Source organism: Vicugna pacos, unplaced genomic scaffold (genome assembly GCF_048564905.1).
Source record: "Vicugna pacos unplaced genomic scaffold, VicPac4 scaffold_21, whole genome shotgun sequence".
In the NCBI taxonomy this organism is placed as follows: domain Eukaryota; kingdom Metazoa; phylum Chordata; class Mammalia; order Artiodactyla; family Camelidae; genus Vicugna; species Vicugna pacos.
The window spans coordinates 16,089,755-16,098,655 of record NW_027328742.1 but is presented as its reverse complement, the minus strand read 5'-3'; the positions used below and the strand labels follow the sequence as shown (position 1 = coordinate 16,098,655).

Genomic DNA, 8,901 nt, shown 5'->3' with positions numbered 1-8,901 from the left:
GGGATTCATCCCAGCTCATCATGCTAACTGCAGATTGGGCTAATAGCAGGATCCTCTGGGAGACATCACACTCTTCCACTGTGGAAACGGGCGGGCGAACAGCCCGTTTTTTCCTGGAGAGGATGGTCACATGGCCTCGATCTGGCCAATCAGCATTTTCCATCCTCCCTGGCCACTGGGATTGGCTTAGGGCTGGGCACCAGCCCAATCAGGCTCCACAGAGGTCAGGCCTTGGTGCTGGAATCCTGGGGGAAGAGAAGTTCTATTTCACTTGGGAGTTGAGGGGTGGTGATGTCAGCCTGTGGCAGTTGGTGGCTGTCTTGCTCTCATAAAGGTAGAGCCGTGTGAAGATGGCACCAATGCCAGAGCCCAGAGGTGGGGAAGGATGACTTCTGCTGATGTCACTGAGCACCAGATAAAGCCCTGCCTGAAGCTGTCTCCCTGTGGATGTCTCCGTTAAGTAAGTCATTCTCTCCTGCCCGGTTTGCTTCTTTAAGCCACTTTGGTTTTCTGTCACTGGTTTAAAAAAACAAAAACAAAAACAAAGACAAAAACAAAACTATTCTTTCAAGTTGGCTAAATGGAGACCCTAGAACTGCAACAGTGTGGTGACAGGCAATGATGTGGCTAATAGACTCCAGAGACCTCTGTTCAAATAAAGGATTGTAACTGACAAGGGAGAGTAAACATGGCCTCAGGGAACAGATTTGCTAGTGGCAGCTCCCAGTTCCTGGATATTAGTGCGCACACACTCAGCCGGGTCTCAGCTCTGCTGTCACACCTGCTAACCCACACCTCTCTTCTCCCACCTGCCCGGCCTCGGGGCTGGACACCCCAGGGCACTTGGAACAGCCCAGGGCTTTGTGTTGTCATTTACACAGGGTGCCCCCACGTCTGAGGGTGAGGGTGATTGGTCCCAGTTTACAGAGGAGAAAACAGACTAGAGGGGCTCGCTGGTGAGCTGTGGGGGTGGGTCTCCAACCTACCATCTGACCTATGACTTCAGAGTGGACAGCCTCCCCACCCTTAGCCAGGATGCTTGCTAAGCCTAGGGGCTCAGGAGTCCTGCTCCGTCCAGCACTCCACCTGGAGGAGAGGGTGGGGAGCGGAGGGGTGGGCTCTTCTCTCTACAACACTCACCCCTGCAGGGACTCATGTGTGACACCACAGACTGTAGTTCCTTTCTTATGACCTGGGCCTCCTTGGCCAGGTGTGAGAGGCGCCTTGACATGTGGGCACTGCAGTCCATGGGCGCACATGTGAGCAGGTGCACCTGTGACTGAGGGAACAGCCCCCCAGGTTAAAGCCCCCCATGCTCGGATGATTACATTCTGGAAGTGAGGGGTGCCCAGGGGTCAGGGGGCCAATTCTCACCTTGGGGGCAAATTGTTGTCATCCAGGGGGATGATATTTTAAATTAAATTACACATTTTCAATCCAATAGTCAAGCCCCTTTCTCAGCAGCTTTGTAGCCTCTCAGCTTTTACTCCTCTCTGGGACCACGTTCTTAGCTTCAAATTGAGTCCCATTATGGACATAAACATATCCCTTTCATGTGTCACCTTCAGAGTAAGAGACCACCGCCAACTCCCTTCCCTTCCCCTTGTCAACACCTCCACACAGGAAGTGAGGCTCTTTTGAAGCAGTTGTGCTGATGTGTGAGCTAAAGATTTAGAATGACCAGGCTAGGAGGGGCCTGCCCCACATGTCGGGGGGGGGGGGTGGGGGTGGGCGGGTAGCTGGTGATGATTTACCTATAAAACCTCAGCTGGTATCAGGCAGTGACAACAGAGTGGCAACCAAGGGCTGAGCAGGTGCAGAATAAGCGGATTCAATGTGTTTACGCAGCCACCTCTGGGATGGCGGCCCCGGAGCATGACTACAAGTGTGGAAGGTGGAGGGCCCCCAGAGCCTGTACCCCTACCTTCTGAAACTCAGGGTTGAGGTGTATCTTTGAAATCAGAAAACTGGGGTTCAAAGCTTCCACCATCACTTGCTCAATTATTCAAAGCAAATGAGCTTCAGTTTTCTCATGTGTGAAATCGGAACATTGAAGCCTCTCCCTCTGTATATATATCACATTTTCTTCATCCATTCGTCTGTCGATGGACACAGGTTGTTTCCATATCTTGGTTATTGTAAATAATGCTGCAGTGAACATGAGGGCACTATTCTCTCCTTAAAATAGTGATTACATCTCCTTTGGCTATATTCCCAGAAGTGGAATTGCTGGATCATACGGGAGTTCTATTTTTGAATTTTTGAGGGAACTCCATACTGGTTTCCACAGTGATGGCACCAGTTTACATTCCCACCAACAGCGCGTGAGTTTCCCTTTTCCCCACACCCCCGCCAGCACTCGTCATCTCTTGTGTTTTGATGACAGCCATCCTGACAGGTGGGAGGGGATATCGCACTGTGGTTTTGATTTGCATCTCCTTGATGATGAGTGATGTTGAGCGCCTTTTCACGTACCTGTTGGACATGTGTGTGTTTTCTTTAGAAAGATGTATTCAGTTCCTCTGCCCCCTTTTTGACTCAGATTGCTTGTTTCTGCTGTTGAACTGTGAGAGTTCCTTATATGTTTTGGGTGTCAACCCCTTATCAGATATATGGTCTGAAAGTACTTTCTCCTCGTCTGTCTGTTACCCTGACCTCTGCTTTCTGGATGACGGGGCTCCAGGCACTCGGGAATCATCACTTCTCACACGTGTTTCCAGTAGTGGGTGGGTGGGGGCTGTGTTCTGATAAAACTGCAGAGCTGTGGGTCACCATCCCCTCTTCTAGGAGTTGGGCTCTCAGGAGTACAGTGTGGGCAGGGATGTTTCCCTGAAGTCATGTGTCTGATAGTCACGTGGCCTGGAGCTTACATCTTCTGGCCCGGTTGTGATGGGGCAATTTGCAAAGGGAGGACCTTGCAGCTAAAACACTGAGCAGGTGCTTGTGTGCCTTGTTGGAAGGACCTGGAAACCATGTTGTGTGGAACAGGGACTTCCCCAGGTCACAAGGCTCAGTTCAGACTTCTGGGATGCCGAGGCCTGCTCCGAGCCACTGTCGCTGAGGAGGGAAGGGCCTCAGGCAGGAGGGAGGAGCTTCTGGACTGCACTTGCCCTGCTTGTCAAGGGTCAGCTCTGGTGACATGCAGCACCTAGCTTAGCTTTGGGCCTGTAAGAGGAGAGATTCTTGGGGGAGGGCTGGCTTTTTCCTCTGACTGGGGGCCTACTGTGTGCCAAGCACAGCAGTCCTCTGAGTCAGTGCTGGAAAGCCAGGCACAGAGAGGTAGGGGAAAGCCTCCAGGCCACGCGGCGGTAGGGGCAGCACTGGGGTCTAATGCAGACCTGACGTCCAGCCCACACTCTCTCCTTTCCCAGGACCGTGGTGATCCCACATGTTGGGATCCCCTGAGAGGGTGTGGGCCCTGGGACCTTCCCTGCTAACATGCCAGGAGCCTTAAGAGGGGGGGTCGGGGTAATTCCTGAGTCCATGATGCCCAGAGGATGCTCTCAGCGAGGGGCCCAGCACACACTGGGCCGAATCCTAGCTCTGTCCTGAGTCACTATCCTCCCTGCCTCAATTCTGCCCACACAGGGCTGGAACAAGCAGCCACTTTACAAGCTTTTAAGGAACCTCCAGGATACTGGAAGCAGCACCCGCACACAGGGAGCGCCGTGGGGTCAGCTGCACTTGTCTCCTTGTCTTTTTCTCGCCTCTTTGCTGGATGAGGAGGAGTCCCAGCAGGGCCCTGGCTTGTCCCGATTCTCATGCCCTCTCATGGCCCAGCAGGGGGTGGTGTCCAGGCTGGACTCTGTCCTCTGCTCCTTCTGGGCACCCTCACGCCCTGCACCTTGGCTGCCTGGACACTGTCTTCCAGGGGCCTCTGTGTGCTTCACCACGCACCTGGCATTCCCCAATTCTGGGCTATTCCAGTGCCCTCTGGCCCTGGGCCTCACACCGACTCCGTGCTGAGTGGACGTGCACTGATGGACATGCTGGGCCTCCTGGACTGTCTGGGGGAGCCCGATATCCCCGTCTTGCTCATGGTCCAGAGAGACCAAAGTGGTGAGAGGGTGTGTCTCCATTCACGTGGATTTGCTCAGAGATTCTTAGCAATGTGAGGGACAAAAGGATGACATGAACACAGGAGAGCGGGGTGGAGGGGATGTCAGCAGAGCATGAGGAGGGGGCGATCCCGGGCTGGTCTCATAACCCCCTCAGCCTTGGCTTTCTCCTCTTTAAAGTGGGACAGACTATTGTGAGGTGAGCGGGATCCTGACCCATGGCCAGACACTGTCCTACACGCCTAAGAGAAGCTCACTGACTCCTCGTGGAAATCTGTGGTGCAGGGACAGGCGTTATCACCCATTCCTGCAGAAGAAGTAACTGAGGCACAGAGAGGACAGGTGAGGTGACCACCCCAGGTTACACAGCCCAGGCCGTCTGGTTCCAGTGTCCAGGATCATGGTCGGTGCCCACTCTGGGTGTCCCCCCTCCCTTCACCCTCCAGTGGGACCCACGGCCGCAGCCTCATCTCAGTGTGATTGTTCATGGGGAGCAGGGTGGGGGCACTGAGGGCCCCTTTCTCTGAGCGCTGCTTTCCCAGGAGGCTCAAGGGGTTGGTTGTACTCACTGCTGGACCCCCAGGCCTGGCCCCAGGCCAGCCACCCTGCAAGGCCTGAATCAATGATTATTGAGTAAATACCTGAACATCTGCATGTACCTGCGTGGTGCCCCATTTCCTCATCTCCACAGCACACCTGGCTGCACGGCTGATACTTCTTGTCATCAGGCCTCTTCCGGGGAGAGTCAAGGGGACCAGAGCTGTTCAGCTGGGGACAGCGAGCCTCAGGGGCCCTGTGGCTGCCCCAAGCCTCTCCTGGCCTGTCCCAGGACAATCCACAGGGAGGCCCAGCCAGCTTCCAGGAACAGCAATGAGGTCCTCACCCCAGGGGTGTGGAGTAGGTGCTGAGTGACTCTGCATCTGATGGGGCCCTGGGGGTCAGGCTGCTTTCAACATCCATTCCAGGACTACACCCCTGCTGGCAGCACGGAGCTGGTCATAAAGGACACAGGCCCTGGGGCCAAGGTTATAGCAGGTCCCTGCTCCCTCTCTGTGCCTCAGTGTCCTCATCTGTAACAGAGAACTAGTAACAGGGCCATGGAGGGGCTCACTGAGACCCTCCTCTGTGGCCTTGGGTGGACACTGCCCTCCCTGTGCCTCAGTGTCCTTGTCTGTAACACAGAATTAGTAGCATTTTTCTTAGCCCCTTTGGCACATTTTTCTAAGTCACTTTCCATATTGGGCCCAGGGCTCTCACAGAGCTCACAGATTGGAGAGGTAATCAGAGTGAGGTCCCAGCCCTGGGGGTGCCAGGGGAGGACAGAGGGGCTGCAGGAGGGACTTGGAATCCAGAAGAGCTTCATGGAGGAGGTGAGGTCTGAGCTGTGTCCCCAAGGATGAGCTGTCATCTGGCTGAGGCCTGGCACAGAGCAGGACCCATGTACATGGTGAATGAGGGTGTGAATGAATGAATGAACATCCCTCTAACAGAGAGTGAGGGGGGCGCCCCCTCAGACCAAGGCAGGAAACGCAGGGCACCCTGAGGGAACAGAGGGCCAGGCTGCAGTGTGATGCCAGCCTCATCATTTATGGACACCTTGCCGCCACTATAACCTGTGCACTGGCAAATTTGGAGTCCTCGTCTGTCCTCTGCTCCAGGGTCCTGCTGTTCATTCCCAGCACTGCCCATTTGTCAAAATCTGTGTCCTCAAGTGAACATGGACCCGCCTCATGGAGGATTGTGAGCAGGGTGTATGTGTGCAGCCCGAGGCTGAAGAGGGGAGGAGAGGATGATGGGGGTTCCCCAGAGCGGGATCATGGGTTGGGAGGCATCAGAGGGATGAGGAAGGCCGAGCCTCAGGACTAAAGGATCCCACTGGTGGTGGCCTCTTTCATGAGGGGACTTCACATGGAGGAGGAAGTCATGGGGCAAGGGCAGAGCTCAGTTTGGGGTTCGCTGACCTGGACCAACTCAGCACAGAGATGTCCAGAGGAGCTGGAGGTAGGGGACAAACGAGCCACTGAGGTCAGGGTCAGAGCCTGAGACCCAGATGAGTGGGGCAGTGGTGCAGAAGAAGGGGTTTGAGGATGTCAAGATATTCACTCATTGGGACCTCAGGGCGGAGATCTTCGTGTTCACTTCACAGCTGCCTGGTGCCTAACAGAGCAGGGCTTAGGGAGGTCATTCAGTAGACACGTGCTGACAACCCAGGTTCTCCTGTTTCCACATTAAGTCCCTGGTGTGGAGCCAGCTGGCACTCTCTAGAGGAATATGGTCCCATCCCTGGACTCTCTGTATGCCTGGAGCCTAGTGGCACTTTACCTCCCACTCCCCACTGCATGACCCTTTGCACACCTGCATTTCTACAAGATATAAAACATCTTCTCTTAGTGTGTGTTTACTCTATGAAAACTCATTGCCTCAGGAACACAGGCAATGCCCTTATCAAAGTGGTAAAGCCTGTTGTTCAGGGAAGCCTCTGACAGATCCCACAACCAACCAGGTACCTGTGCCTGAACTGATCATGCAGCCCCCTCCTCCTTGTGTGCACAGAACCCCCAATAACAGATCCCACACACCTACCCTTGGCGCTCATGCAGGCACCTCTTGTCTGTGGGGCCCGATGTGGCCTATAGCAGTGTTCCTATTAAACTTTCCTAAACCCTTCTCAGATGCTGGTAATTCTTTACCAACCCAAGTAACTAGCTCGCCATTGTGCCCACAACACCTGAGAGAATTGGCTAAATTTTACAGACTAGTGATGCAGGTTATTTAGCTAGAAAGGTGAGATTAATGCTTACAAATGAAAAACAACACACATACTCAAGGTGGGACAAAGAACCCACAAGGACACCTAAGACCCTCCACGTGCATCCCACTGTGGCCTCAGGGCTTTTGCACTGGCTGCCCTTTCAGCCAGGAACTCTCTCCCTCTGCTTCTAAAACACCTCCAGGTATCTGCTCAAATGTCCTCCCTGACCTTATTTTTCTCCATGGAACTTATCACCGCCGGACATTGTGTATATTTTACTTATTTTTCTCTGTGTCCCCCACCAGGCTGTCTGCTGCATGAGAATGGAGACCTGCCTGTTTTACTCCCTGCTGTGCCTGGTGTCTTGAACCCGCCCAGCACACAGTAGGACATCAGTGAATGTGTGCTGGGTGTATGAATGCTGTAGGCCACAGACAAGAATCTCCCCAGCAGTGATGGTAAGAGTCGTTCATTCACTACTTAGTGAGTCCTACTGTGTGCTGGGAACTGACCTGGGTGGGAGGCACACAGCGAGTGAGACACACAGTGAACACACACAGTGTGTGGGGGAGGGACACGTGCTCTGGAGAGCACACAGGGTTCAGATAAGTCAGGAGTGCAGGGTGGAGGAGGAGAGGGCCGGGTTGGGGGGCCAGTGGTGGCAGGGGAGACAGAAAGGTGGGGCCCAGGTCGTGCAGGGCTTGATGCCTCCTGTGAGGGCTTTCCCTCTGGGCAGCGGAACCATGGCTGGGTGCGGAGCAGTGGCCGCGTCCTGAATGCGATGCAGGAAATGAAGTGGGTGTCTGCTGGGGAGATGTGCGTGGAGGAGGCTGTCCCTGTAGACTGTGCAGGCAGGGAAGGCTCCTCTGAGGAGGTGACATCTGAGGGGAGCCCTTGTATGGACCATGTTTCTACCTTCTGCAGACTGGATGCCTTCATCTGCCCTGCAGGCCTAGGCGGGACACGCCCTGTTCTCAGTCACCTGGACTTGGCCTCCTTACTCCCTTGTGGGCCCTCTCACCCCAGGAGGAGTCCTTCTTCAAGGTCTAACCCCCACCTTTTCCACTGGAATTGGACTCACACTAAGCCACTGTCCACCTGCCCAGCTCACCCAGAGTCAAGTCCAGACACTTGGGGTCGCCATTCCACCCTAGAACCCATGAAGTTACTCAACTGGCCAGTCCTCAGGCTGCTCACCTGCCTCACCTTTCCCTCCTGCAGAAACCCCGTGACAGCCCCTGTCCACAGCGCCCTGAGCCTCCGCTCCTGGCCCCGGGCTTCCCCCCGGGGTGTGGCCCCGCGTGGGGTGCCGGCCCGCCGCCAGTCCGGTGAGTAGACACTGCCTTTTCAATGGCAGTTGTCTCCTGATCTCTTGGCCTTCCTGAACCTTAGATTTTCTACTAAAATAATCTATTTCAAACCAGCCTGCGAGACTTTTTGCAGACACTTAGAGTAAACAAATGAAGAACAAAAGACTTGTATAACTTTTTATATCGTCAACAAGTTTAATATTTTAATATAAATTAGAATTCCTTTCCCCCATAAAATCATACGCTCCTTGAGGGTGGAGGAGATATAAACATTTTGTGGACAGGACCTGCGAAGTCCTAAATATCTGTCTTCCCAAACTGAGGACTCAGGCCCAGGCTTGACCAAGTCCTGCCTTCACACTGTGAGTGGAGTTTCATTGGTTTTGAAATTAAGCTTTTACACTTAGCTTAGTAGAGAAGTTGTCGGTTTCAAACTAATCTTTCCAGTAATAACCAAGTTACACCACTGGTGAGCCTCCCTGTTCCCTGAGTAAATCAGTTAGATCCACAGATGTCAGCAGGGAAGGAGTCAGTAGAGAGTATTTACACACACACTGCGTCTTTGGGAGACAGTGGGGCTGCACTCTGAAGGATGTCAGCTCCTGACTCATTTAGTTGGGAGCATCCATCTTCACATGTTGGATTTCCAGAGAAGTGTTCAGAGGGGAGAGTGGACTGAGCCGGGCTTGGCTGTCACCCACGGAAGGGAGGACTGGAAACCTCAGGCAGCTGTGGTCCTGGGAGCAGCCTGATCCGGGGGCACCACTAGCAGTGTCCCCTC

General features: G+C 54.1%; 1 long non-coding RNA gene across 1 annotated transcript; it reads left to right on the top strand.

The window, feature by feature from the left end:
- Nucleotides 1-319: 319 nt before the first annotated feature.
- Nucleotides 320-8,073, top strand: LOC140694501 (uncharacterized). Its single transcript, XR_012070132.1, has 4 exons — nt 320-460; nt 4,239-4,400; nt 7,116-7,268; nt 7,735-8,073. It is a non-coding gene; the product is annotated as an uncharacterized lncRNA (long non-coding RNA).
- The last annotated feature ends 828 nt before the right edge of the window (nt 8,074-8,901 follow it).